Raw genomic sequence first — 14,020 nt, 5'->3', positions numbered from 1 at the left:
GATGAGGGCAATGAATGTACAAATGTGCTTTACACAATTGATGTATGTATGGATTGTGATAAGAATTGTATGAGCCCCTAATAAAATTATTTTTTAATAAAGAGTTCTGCACTCTTCTATGGACACCACTTTAAAATAACAGTGTTGCCTGCCTCAGGGGACTTAAATCATGTTTCTTTTCCATATTCTTTGAGTTTGTGGAACCAAAATAAATCTGAATGGGGCAAGATGGGGGCTGTTGGGTGACTGGATACTTTTTCCCAGTGATTGCTCAGAGGACAGACCTAGCCACCCTGGAAGGGAGAATGAAGAGGCATTGTTGGATGGAACAAAATTACTCCAAGCAATTTTCTGGCCTTTTTCTCACCAAAGCAGTTTTTCGTTTCCTTAAAACTTATTCTGAATAAGCACCTGTGATTGTCTTTTGTCCTTCCAGAAACTATCAAGATCACCTCTTGGGAATCTAAAACACAGTCATCCTAACCTTCTCAACTCTCCTCTCTGCTTGCACCTGAACTGGCCCGGCCAACCCTCCCAGAAACCACTGTTTCATAGGACCGTTTTTAAAGGCACCTTAGAGAGACGAAGGCCAGTGTATTACTGAGAGAACCTGTCTGCAGTCATCCGTCCAGCACAGAGGGTGTTCAAACAGGTCCTGTTTGAAATATGAACTGGAACCCAGTAGCAATACTTTTTAAACAGTTTCAGTGGCATAATTCACACACGTGCAATTCAATGAACACATTAAAAAGAGTTGCGCGATCACTACCACATCAGTCTTAGAGCACTTTCTTCATGTTTGTTCTCAGTGTGATTAGCTCCCCATTCGTCCCCCTTTCCCTACTAGAACCCTAAGAAACAATTCATCTAGTTACTGTCTCTATAGGTTGACCTACCATGGATTTCCTGCAAGGACGATTATACCAAAATAACAAAAACAGTAGCAAAGTAAAACACAGAGAAACCTCAGGCCAAAAGAAAGCAGAAACTGAAAAAACTACAACAAATTAAAAATGGGTCAAAAAGGAAATCAGATGGTAAATTGCTAAAAGGTAACCTAACTGTATCTGCATCCATTCACTTTCTGACGCACTGTGTCCGAGGACAGGGCTGTCTGTCTGTTCCCAGGCTGGTCCATGGTCCAGGGAATTCTCTGGAGGCTGAATCCACACGGGGACCCTGCAAAGGGGGCTTGGCCTTTCACCGTTATCTATGGCCTTCTGCAAACCGAGTGCTCGAAATCGAAGCTCTAATACAATTCCCTTCTCTGATTTTGAATTTTATCTATTTACTAGTCTTGAATTACAGATTGGTGTGCGCTTCTTTTATGTGGGCTTAGCTGACATCTCACGTAGATGGCTGCCGGTTGTAAAAGAGGTTCTCAAACACCAGACTCAGTGCTTTCCAACAGCCGGTCACCATCTGCTTGTGCACCACACTTGTAGCAACACATTTTTTTTTACTGACTCTCATCTCTGCACACACACACACAGGCCCCTTTCTGCTTCCATATTTTGGCACTGTTTTGTTTCTATGTGATTTGAGATTCTGTGTCTTCTCACACAGCTTTTCATTTGTAGAAATATTTTCCCCTACAGACAATATGCGGAGCTATGTACAGGTAGCACTTACCAGCATCAACAGCGTCCTAATTAGAAAGTCAAAGTGCATTTCACGTGCATGTATGGTGTGCATCATAAATATCTGTTTTAAATAACTAACCCTTATATAGTTGCAGTAGCATGAAGTCAGGGAATGTCATGAGTGAGATTTTTTTTTTTAATCCCAATAATTGCACTGACTACAAAGCCAAATAAGATTTTTCTTATAAACGTGTTATTTCCTTTCCCAAAGTAGAAACAATAAAGGCTTCTTGGTCACAGCAAGAACTCAGAGGACTGTGCCACCTGTCTCTTTGCATGACTTTTATCGCTCAGACACACATATACAAAAAATCTACTTCAAACAAACCACTACCATGAACTTGAACCTGATCAATAGAGTCAGCAGCAAAGAGCTCGCTCCATCCCATTAAGGAGGAAACACACAACCATTATTTAGGAGGCCTGAGGAGAAAGAAATCTAAAAAAATAAATTTTTAAAAATTGCCTTTTAAAATAGTAGAAAAAGTAAATAGCAGTCTTTTAGAGTCTGTGAATGGCACAGTGCAGCTGGAATTCATGATAATGGGTCTTCAGAAACCATGGTGCTACTTAAATTTACCTTGAGCCCTTTGCTCAAAGGCATGTGGCATCGGATGAAGCAGTACCGTTCTTTCTGAGTGCTGATCAGGACTTCCACGATGCTTGCCACAGAACAGTTTGTCTTGTCATGAAAACGCATGTATTCTGTCCCCAGGATCTGGGATAAGACGACACAGTTGTTGGTGTCCAGGGCTGAGGATGGGCACTGGCTCACATCACGTGGTGCGGTTGGACCTCATGGGAGCAGGCTTAGCCGGGCCTGGTCTTCGTCCTCCAGCGTTCTGCAGCAGGATGTCCCTGGGCCAGAGGAGTGGGATGCACCAGGAGACCCCACAGGAGAAAGAATCCGCTCCATGATGCACCCTGGTTCTGTGGGGCATGTGCAAGAGTGATTGAACACAGAGGAATAAACGTTTTAAGCATAAGCACCAAGCAGCCCCAAGCTTAGACGTCTGTTGTTTATGAGAATTCTCAGAAATGCCACAGCTTCTAGAACTTGAAGACATTGGGGACCCCTCATCCCCCCAAGACAGTGAGCTCGAGAACTCAGAAAGAGGTCCACCGAACAGTCTTGCCTGTTTCCACAATCATACACAGTTGCGTATTTTCACTGTTCGAGTGTAATCAAATGTGCTTACACATGCCTCTTCAGACATATCTCATACATGAGACTTAAAATATATGGGTAAAATCTGTAACACGGGGGATTGTCTGTTTATTTGTTTGTTTTTAAACTTCATCTTGAAACAGCAATTATTAGCCCCCTCAAAGATTCAAGAGACAGCCACTCTCCCTGAGATGACAACAGAGGATCCCAGAAAGAACAGGAGAAAAATCTAGAACAAAAAACATCAAATTCACAAAAAGAGACCAGGCTTGCTGGCCTGAAGAGACCGGGGACTCCTGAGCCTGGTTTTACGACACCTCTGACCTGGAACAGAACCATCCCAGACACTGCATAAAATGTTTTCGTGCTGAACTACAATAAACGGGTTCTTCTTCCTGCTTTCCCGTAATTGCTAATAGCTCTGCCATCCCCCTGAAGACCCTGGCTGAGGCAAACAGTTAACACGCTCAGCGGCAGAGTCCACAAGGAGACCCCCGGTACTTCTGAAAATCCAGCCATTGACAACCCTACAGAGCACAGCGCCATTCTGACACACGTGTGACTGCCATGAGCCACAGTCTTGGGACAGGCTTGGGTTGGTTTTTACCTTGCTCTCACCTTAACCAGAAATCATAACATCATCTGGGTGTCTGGCTGTCAGAAAGAATAGCATCCAAGATCTTAAAGGCTTGTATTGAAACAAGCATCCATCTAAGTACAATATCAACCAAGTCCACATGGAAGAAATATGGCAACCTGTGTGATCCAAGGACTGGAAATGGTAAAATCCAAATCCAGAGGAGGAAATGGTCAAGGCTTAGATTGTGAACACCCAGTTTGCTGAAGGCTGTCGATGGTAATGGAAGCCCACATCCACTTGCAGAGTCCCCATGGGGATTAAGCCCCAGGTGACTTCCCCTCTGAGCACAGTCCAGGGAGATGAATGCTATCAGACATCAAGCATTGTAAAAATCAATGATGGGAGATGTAGTTATGTTCAAATAAAACACCTTATCATCTGACCTCCCTCTGACCCTTTTTTAAGTCGTGTCAGTTTTACATGTTCTCCGCTGTCTTGTCAATAGAACTGTTTCTCTGTTTTGTCCACTCACTGCTGCTGGGTTGTTTGCTTGCTTGCTTCCTATTTATGTTTTCTGTGTTTTTCTGAAGATGAAGTCCAGGATAGCTACCACTACAGAGACAGTACCTGGGGCAGGGGTAGGGACAGGGCAGGGGAGGATGTGGGGAAATGAGGAGCTAACAATGAGTTTGAGTAGAAAATGTTCCGAAATTGGTTGTGGCGATGCACTATGCTGCCTAAGATAATTGAACAATCAGAGTGTATGATTCATGAAGGATACAACAGTAAAAGCACCAGGTCCCAAACGCAATGCTCCAACTTCACGAATCCCTAGACCATGATCTCCTCTCCATCCTCTACCGATGCCTACATTTTCAAATGGGTCAACCTTTACTGTCAGTCCTACCCCAGGTCCCTGTAGCTGTTACCCGATTTGAAAACTGGCCTTTCTTTTTTAGGCTAATAAGGCCATACCAGAATAAGGTGGGTCCTGAAACCAATCCCTTCTGTATATTGTCTTTTTTTTTTAACTCACAAATCGTATTTATTATGGGGGGTTATTAGGGAAATAATAGTTCACCAGAAGTCAGGATCAGGAAACATGGTAAGAATACAGTCCTTTTGACCATGGTGCTTCTTTAGGCCATACAGCAGGTCTTTATTATCTTTTTTTTTAAGGCCGAATAGACAGAAGCACACACAAAACATCAGGTGAAAACACACCTACAAGTCACCAAGAAATGCCTGTGACTACTGACCATGAAGAACTGTCCCCTAGAGCTGACGACCGGAGCTGGACTTCCGCAGGCAAAATCGAAGAAAATAACTGTCCTTTAAAGCCACCCACTGCTGGTGCGTTTTGTCATGCCAACCTTAGGAAAGTAATGTGCACCACAAACATGTGTACAACACCTACTATGTGTGGGGCTGTGAGTACACTTACCTGATCTCCTCCCTGCTTCCTCCCAAGTGAGACAGGTACGATTACTGTCCCCATTTCACATGAAGAAACGGAAGCGCTGGAAGATCAAGTAACTTGGAAGCGGCAGAGGCGATGTATTACCAGGACATACGTGGGTGATGGCAGGGGTTCCGTCCTGCTGTGCACTGGGTGGCTAGGAGTGAGGACCCACTCAAGGACACCTAACAGCACCAACAAGGAGTAGACCACTGCCTCTCTCTCCTTGCTTGCCGCTGGGACTCGATGTGGGAAACAAGGATTTCTCCCCCACATATATGCCAAACTTGCGAATGACCATACTTGGAGGTCCTCAGGAGTAGCCATCTAGAGCAAGCAGACACTGCTGTTTGTCCCACAACAAGTAGGGCCCACTCCCTTCTGATAAGGATAGTAGTTGTCTGTTTCCTTTTAGGAGACACCAGAGAGGTCAAACCCGCCCAAGGATGACCAAGGTTAGGCCGCCATCATGAATCTAGGGTCCGCCCATCTTGTCACATGTATACCCCTAGACCTTCCCATTCCGATGGGCACACCCCTAGCTCATCCCCTTCCTGTTATGCTTATGCCTATCATAGATCCCCTTCCTACAATGTGTATGCCTATTGGACTGCCCCTTCCTGTGACGTGTGGTTACCTCTAATCATGTCCCCCTAATGAGATATAACCCTTGGTTAGCAATAAAGTGAAGGCTTTCCCCGGTCCTCGCTCCCGGGGGCTCTCCTGCTCACTCCTTCTCTCGTGGCTAGGCTCCCCCCACGAGGACCACCTAGCGGGGCTGAGGTGAGCATGCTACCATGAATTGTGTCTGACTCCATTATTTGACTCTCTCCTTTCATGCTCTCTCTGACTTTACTATAATCTTTACTTATTATCGCTGTACAATTGCGCCTACCGGACCTGTGATGATTTGTGGGGGCCCCTCCTCTCCCCACAACTAGAGATCAAGGCCTGGGACCCTGTACTCCCTGCTGAACATGCACAGCGTGGACACTGCCTTTCCTCTATCAGGGGGTATCTCCCCAGCCTGCCTTCTGATGAAAAAGTTAGCATCTTATTGCAGGCTTCCGCCAGGTCTAAAGTAGTCTGGGATCAAGTAGAAAGAAATTGTTTGGGAAATGTTGATGGCGACATATGTGCAAGTGTGCTTCATACCATTCAATGATGGATTGTTGTAAGACTTGTAAGAGTGCCCCCAACAAAATGATTAATTTCAAAATAAATAAATTAAGTGGCCTGGGAATCATCCTGACTCTTTAAAATGGCGGGCTTCAATCTGTCCTGTGTTGACTTTAAAGTCCAGAGAGCACGGGTGTTCCCTGCTGCAGCATTCTCAAAGGTAGCCTCGCTGTGGCCCCCACTCCTCTCTACAAGGCAGGTCATAGTAGCCATAGTTGAGGATGCCAAAATAGTGATTAGGGTCACCGCTAAGCAAGACCTGAACCTCAGCCTTTGCCTTCTCACCCTATCTTCCCAATTATTGAAGAGAAGACACTATTACGATCTACAGCTACAAAACGTGCCAGGCAGGCCATGGCCACCCACACTGATCCCAGAGGCAAAAGCCCAGGATGGTGTTTCTGCCTCCTCCCTCCCTACCCAGCCCCAGCCTGCAGAGCCTGGAGGTGCCTGGGACTCAGCAAAGGACGCCGGCAGGCTCTCCTGTTCCAAGCTGTGTTAGGCTGGCTTCGGCAAGCCCACTGATGCTTGCCTGTCTGTAGACAGAAAGATATTTATATCCAGAAATGGCTCACACCGATGTCGAAAGGGGCAAGTCCAATCCAGTTCAAGTCTATGGGTCAGACGTCAGCTAAAGGCTTCTGCAGACTCCAGGATGGACTGGCTGCTCACCAGCAAGCGGGAAGGTCACAGAATGAAGCTGAGACGGCCCAATGAATCCAAGGTCAACCGTCTAATGAGGGCAGGTGACGCGCCAGAAGTCGGCGGACGAACCGCATGCAGGGTCCAAATCCAACCAGAGAAGTCAGCTAGCTTCCATTCATGGTCAGTTTACACGAAGAGCAGGCCACAGCGTGAGTGAAACCTCCCCAGATCTTACCAAGACTGCGACCAGATCAGGAAGGGCTTCACAGAGCCACCGTGCAGCTGGCCTCTCCGTGTGAGATCGCGTCATCGGAGAATCCTGCGCCCCTCCGTGTTGATATAAAATCTACCACACACATCCACCCCGGAACCCCTACTCTGCGCACTCCGCTTGTCTAGCCAGGACAGGTACCCACTCCATCCACGTTACACCTCTGCATATGGGGGTCCCCCGGGTCTCCCTCTCTTACCGGCCAGCACACATACCCCCTTCTCCTCTGCCCCCATTCCCCACCACCCCTGCTCCGCTCTTGCACTGCAAGTTCGGGCTCCCTTGTCTCCTAGCCCCAAGGTGTTGCCCGCGCTGGACCACTTCCATTTGACTCCCAAGGCGGACCCACGCCCCCTACTGCAGTCCTTCCAACCTGCATGGTCTCCTCTCCCTGCTCGTCAATTCTGTGGCACAAGAATTAAGTCTTCCGGATTTTTCAAGGCCACGTTCATCTCAACTAATCTCTCTCCCTCATCAGACCATTTGGCCTAATTTTTTTAATCAGAAATATATTTTATTGCCTCTCCATTTAATTTTCTAAACTGGCCCCACATGCACAGGACACAAAATTCAAAAGGCAGAAAAGAGTAAAGGGTGCAGAGTGGAAATGACGGGTTGTTTTACATCTCTGTCCGCCAGGCCCAGCTCTGAAAACTCGCCACCAATGAGAAGATTCTGACGCACACCGGCCCTAAGGGACAGGTAGAACCCCCATGTTTTAGCAATAGTATCGGCAATTTTGGAATCATTTTTACATTGAAAAGTATGGAAAGAAAGGAAAATTTGCCTGAATCCTGTCACCTCAACTTAACTTACGTCATTTCTCTAAATTGTACTCTGATTTTTACCTGCATGTACAGTTTCGTATTTTTCAATCACGGTGTTGTGAAAGTTTTAGTTTTACTTCTCTTGCTAAGTTTATCTACATATTCCATTTTCAATAATCTTAGTGGCTATCTATTACTTACCCTGGTAGCACAGTGGTCGTGAGTTGGGCTGCTAATCCCAAGGTCCACAATTCAAAACCACCAGTCGGTCCGAGGGGGAAAGATGGGACTTTCTTCTCCCGTAAAGACTGAAGGTCCCAGAACCTCACAGGGACAATTCTACCCTGTCCTGTAAGTTCACTATGAGTCGGCATTGCCTCAAGGGTCGTGAGAACTAAGATATAATATTCAAGGGGCCCTGGTGGTGTAGTGAACGACTGTGGTAGTTCCATAGTCTGTTGTCAATTTGAAGATTCAGAGGGAAGGGGTGGAGTCTAGCCTATCAATAAGGTCGTAGCTTGATAACCTCATTTTGGAGGTGCTAAGGGCATAAATAGCTCACTGGAGGCAGGACACAGGCTCACTCCCTGGGAGACATGGCAGCTGACAAGACACATGAAATACTAGTGCCCTGAGCTGGAGGAGCCACGTGGAGACCCCTGACAATGCCACTGGATCCACAAGACTTCTCACCCACTGGCCTGTGATCTTCCAGCATTCAGCGTCATTGCATGTGTTTTGTGAGTCTGAAGAGGTATTTACATATTGGTATCAGACATATGGGCTCATAGCAGACTTATGGATTTGATCTGGACTGGGCTGGGGTGTTTTCTCAATACTCAATTGCTCTTGTATATAAAGCTCTTTCTTATACACATGTGCATGTCTCTGAATGTGTTTCTCTAGTCGACCCAGACTAACACAACTACTAACACAACTACACATTGAACTGGAAACCCCAAGGTGGCAGTTCGAACTCACCTGTCGTTCCACATGAGAAAGACGAGGCTTTCTGCTCCCACAGAGAAAATCCAAAGGGGCTGCTCTCTTCTGTCCTCTCAGGACCCTGTGGGTCAGCATCAACCCCATAGCAGTGAGTTACAGAATATTCATTTGAACTAAAGCTCATTGATAGGCTTTTTACTTCACGTTTTCACAGTTCTAAATAATACCAATGTAACCATCCCTAACTCTTCCTTCTTTGAATTATGTCTTTTGAGTAAGTGCGCAGAGTGGTGTTTTTGAGACTAGAGGCTAGCTCATGCCACAATCCGTTTTTAAAATCTCCTCTAGAGGTGACAGCAGTTTCCCATGGCTCAGACAGGTACCCGAGTAGCTCCCTGTTTTCCTTCATAATGTTCTCACTGACGTGTTTCTGTCATGGATGGCCCGGGGGCAACATCCCTGCCTTGGTGTCTGTGTTTCCTATAGACTTCTGTTAGAAGCAGTCCTCAGGGCCCAGTGGCAGTAAGGCAGGTGAGTGGCTGGCAGGCGCTTGGAGCCTTCAAAGCACTTACCAGTCTTCGTCGCCTCCCACCTGAAGGGTCAAGAACAGTGGTTCTCAATCTTCCTGATGCCGCGACCCTTTAATATGGTTCCTCTTGTGTGGTGACCCCCAACCAGAACATTATTTTCGTTGCTACTTCATAACTAACTTTGCCATTGTTATGAATCATAATGTAAACATCTGATAAGCAGGATGTATTTTCATTGTTAAAAATTGAACATAATTAAGGCATAGTGATTAATCACAAAACAGTATGTAATTATATATTGTGAAATATATATTTCTAATGACAATTAAATGAAATTTTGTCTTGAAGCATGGTGGAGCATGGGTAACAGTCTTCACGCCGGGTACTCATATGTGGGCGTATCTGCATGTGAGTGGACCCGCCTGGGATGGATAGAGGAGTGGTGTCCTGGTTCCTAACAAAGGGGTTGTGAACCACAGGTTGAGAACCACAGGTAAAGAACGATGTGGGTGCCTTTTTTTCCCTCTCTCTAATGTCCATATCCACCACTTTTTTTTAACTAGAAAATGCAATCGTATTTCCCACTTGTATTACTTAAAGTTATCTGCTCTTCAATACAATGGAGACGAGGAAACAATCATGGATATAAGAAGATGTTTCCCAGAGCTGAAAACTAGTATTAATGACAGCTAACATTTATAGAGTGCCTACACTGGGCCAGGCACTTTTTCAAGCATTTCATATAATTCAAAGTGTGTGCACATAAAACTATGCCATTCCCTTCATTATAATAAACACACTGCCTGTCTTCTTATCCCTGCCTTGCAGACAAAGACACTGAAGTGCGAAGCAGTGGTCTACACCGTATGTGGCCCCACAGCAAGGAAAACCCAGGTTGCCTTCCTTTAGAATTGTTGTAATGTGCCACTCAAGGAGGCCTAGTTGAGAGTGGGGCTGCTAACTGCAAGGTCAGCAGTTCAAAACCACCCCCATCCCTTGGGAGAAAGACGGGACAGTTCTAGCCTGTCCTATAGGACCATGATGAGTCAGCACCGGCTTGACAGCCGTGAGTTTACTTGGTTTTGTTCAATGTGCATTGAGCCTGTTTTAATTCGTGGCAAGCCCATGTGGCAGGATACCACTGCCCCATCGGGTCTTCCTGGCTGTCAGCTTTACAGAAACCGCTCGCCAACTCTTGGTCCCTTGGAGTTGCGGGGCGGGTTCAACGCTCCCCCCAGCCACCCTTGGTTAGCCAGCTGAGTGCTTAACCATTGTGCCACCAGGAACCCTTGTGCTAGAGGTCACCCACTCCTGCCCCTAAACTCTAGAACCTCATGAGTGTCAAACCAACCATAGAAAAAGGGCCATCCTCAACATATGTACAAACGTACTTTGAGATCATTGATGTGTGGATTGTTATAAGAGCCCCAATAAAATGATGTATTAAAAAAGTGTTAAAGGCCTATCCTAAGATGCAGCTTGGTAAAATTCGCAAACTCAAAGAATAAAGAGAAGCTTGTAAACGCCTTCAGTCATGCACGAAAACTAATAATTCCTCAAACAATAAATTCATAAACAATTTACATCAGACCTTCTACTAGCAATACTAGGTATGAGAGGACAAGGAAACAGTAGCTTCAGAGTCCTGAGGGATATATGAAATGTCCAGAAAATAGTTTTATCGAATATTGCTCATGCTTATTTCCAAATGGTGAGATTTGCAATGTGTTGCTTTGTTTTGTTTTAACTTTTTTCTTTTGTTTTAATTTCTTATAATAAACATAATTTAATTAAAAACAAAGAAAGGGAGTTGCTCTTTTTGCATGTTATTGCAGATGTATTTTTCGTGGAGTTTTAGATGCTTCTCAGACCCCCATTTTGGAAGGCCTGGCCTTGAACTTGGACTCTGGACTTCCAAGCTACATCCCTTGAACAACCCACTTAGCCTCTCAGACAGAGGTTCATGTGTGTCAGGACAAGAGGAGAAGTGTATCTGTCCACTTCATCTGGTTGTTGAGAATATCAAATGAAAAGATGTATGCATTTGAAAGTGCTTGTAAATAACAGGTTGCTCCCTGAATGTTAATAACTATTTTATTAGATCATCTGACTTGCTTCTATTTCAAATCTAATCCTTTATTGGTTTTGGATAAATGTATTGTTACAGCTTTGATTGTGGATTTAGGATCTTTTACTTGGTCTGCTTATTCCGAGGAATTTACCTCTCCAGAAATTAGAATGCTGAACTCTATCCCCCACATCTGTCCCCTTGAAATACCTGCTTCACTTAGGTTCTTAACATTCTGGAGCGATGGCTCAAGTTTGTTTCTTTCTTTCCTGCTTTGATTTGAGTGTCATTTCTGCTTTGTGTCGCCTCAACAGAATTTTAAGTTTGTCTTTCGCATTGAGTTTGACCTTTACTCTTTGTCCCTCTGACCTTCTCTGACTCAAGGCAATTTCGTGCCCACTCATTTCTTTGAAAAGATTAAAGTTCCTGTGATGGCTCTTTTTGGGGATTAATTAAAGTACAGATTTCTGTGCTCTTTTTTGAGAAGTGATAGGCTCTTTTAAGGGGCCCACACTCATCGTTTTCCCAGCTTAATGCATTCTCCGTTAAGTATCCTTGTGGACTAATCTCTGCTTGATACAAAAAGTCTTTGCTAATTTTTTTCTCATTTTAATCGACGCTGTGATTAGGAGGTTGACTTAGGTTTTCCTCATTCCACCAGCATCCCAGGAAATGTTCCTACCACATCAGGCCTTTCTAGCCCCCGATTCAGTGGCGTTTGGGAAAAACATCAGCAGACCAAAGATGGGACTAGAACCAGAGAAGCAAACATTTTTCTATGGAAAATGGAAATAAACAAGTCTCTTAAGTCTTTGTTGGTACTAAGGAGGAGGAGGACAGGGCACTCAAATACAATCCCACCACAATTCCTTAGTAATTCGTTGTTAAGGTTCTTAATAACAATGTTCCTAAAGTCTCTTACCTTCTAGACATCTCATAAGCAGCAAAGACTATGTCAATTTTCACAGCAATATGTGATCCCGAACAAGAACTAAACCCACTGCTGTGGAGTGGATTCGATACAGGGTTCCTGAGGCTATGAATCTTTACAGGAGCAGGTAGCCTCAACTTTCCCCTGTGGAGCAGCTGGTGGGTTTGAACTTTAGACTTGTAGCTAACAGTCCAACCCTTACTCAATAGCTACACACGGGTTCCTTTATATGTGATAGGGATGCCAAATTATTTCTAAATTCTTTTTCCAAATCTGAGTTTTCTAGAATATTAATATGTAGTAGATATTGACTGATGTGACCGGAGATGTGACCAGAAAGGTGACCGGTAAGCCAGCTTGAATTACACAAATGGTTTTTCCCCCCACTCTTGGGCCCCACCTGCAAAATGAACATCTGTGTGCTTGCACATACATATGCACGCATACACAAATACAACTTCATTTCAATTTTGCAATGTGTAAATTTTTCGATTTCATTAAACATAAAGTGAACCACTGGAAGAGAAATGGGGAAACTGGATAGAATATTCCTCCTTTCTGGCACCAGGGGAGGCTCTGAGATACGATACCTGAGACCCCACAGGGCACTTTGTAACGGTGTGCATGAAGCACCAAGATTGTGAGGGCCGGCCCGGTGGCCCTCTGGTGGACGGACGTGGCATTGCAGCCATCTCTGCACCCTAAAAAGTAACCGGTGCCCGTGTGGAGTGGGTGGAAGCGCTGTTGGCTCTGCCAGGTGACCTGACCCTCTGATGAAGGGCTAACCTATGAGACATAGGCTAGTCTTGGCCTCAGAACTAGTGCCTCGCCTCCTTCTGAAGAACTCTCTCCCTTGCAGCTGTTAAGACGTGAGGCTCAAGAGAGCTCGGCTGAATTTCAAAGTGGGTAATGTCAACTAGCCTCCATGTCCACGAATATTTTGGGCATGCGAGCCAGAGAAAATAGTTTAAAGTCCAGGTAATTTGGAATGAGTTTAAGAGCCCTCCTTTGAACTCCAGTTACAGGTCAAAACTGTTCCTACTCGCAGTCTCAAGAAATCGTGCGTGGCAACTAGTGGCAGAGAAATAAGAAATGGAACCATTTTGATAGTCTGTGACCTAGAGGAGTTGCGGCAACTGTCAATACTGATCAGTCACCATATATGCCTACATGGATCTGTTTATCTATGCAAGCCACCAGGATTATTAGTTCACACCATGCTAATCGGTGCCCATTTGTCCTCCTAGCTCCTTTCCACGCTTTGAGGGGCTGTCCGGTTTCCCTGACAAGCTCCCAGCGAGAAAGGCCAGTGAGAGGCACTAGCTCCCTGTGGGGAGTGGAGAAGGAGGGGGAACTCAGATGGTTTCCTTGCCCTCTCTGTCTAGGGGAGCGCTTTCCTGCAGGGGTACCAGCTCCCCACATGAAAGCCCGGGTTCTCCTTCCCACCAGGCAGCACCTTCCCCGGGTCTTTCCCACCCTCTTGGCGGTAGAAGTGTCCTGCTGTCCCCGACATCTGGTTGTCTCACCAGCCCCTTTGATTTCTCAGCACTGTCTGTCCTTGGGTGCGTTAGATGCCTAGGCGTGTCATTAACCAGGTCCTAAATGGCTTATTGCTGTTAGACGCTTTCGAGTCTGTTCCGACCCATAACGACCCTGTGCACCACAGAACAAAGCACCACCGGGTCCTCTCCGCCTCCACTTTCCCACGCACGATGTCCTTCTCCAGGGACTGGGGTCTCCCGACAACACCCAAAGTGTGTAAGGTGAAGTCTCACCATCCTTGAATCTCTCCTTGCCTCTCCGAGCATCTGATAGAGCATCTGATAGCCTCCGT

The 14,020-nt window shown here is 45.6% G+C and overlaps 1 long non-coding RNA gene across 1 annotated transcript; it reads right to left on the bottom strand.

Moving 5' to 3' along the window:
• Positions 1-1,841: 1,841 nt before the first annotated feature.
• On the bottom strand, positions 1,842-14,020 carry LOC123521463. The gene is made up of 3 exons (XR_006679904.1): positions 13,962-14,020; positions 8,694-8,778; positions 1,842-2,573 (listed from the first exon to the last, which is right to left on the bottom strand). It is a non-coding gene; the product is annotated as an uncharacterized LOC123521463 (long non-coding RNA).

Source organism: Echinops telfairi, unplaced genomic scaffold (assembly GCF_000313985.2).
Source record: "Echinops telfairi isolate 266 unplaced genomic scaffold, ASM31398v2 ScPeMD7_18;HRSCAF=68, whole genome shotgun sequence".
NCBI lineage: Eukaryota > Metazoa > Chordata > Mammalia > Afrosoricida > Tenrecidae > Echinops > Echinops telfairi.
Note: the sequence above shows the minus strand (reverse complement) of the source record. Positions and strands in the feature narration are given on the sequence as shown.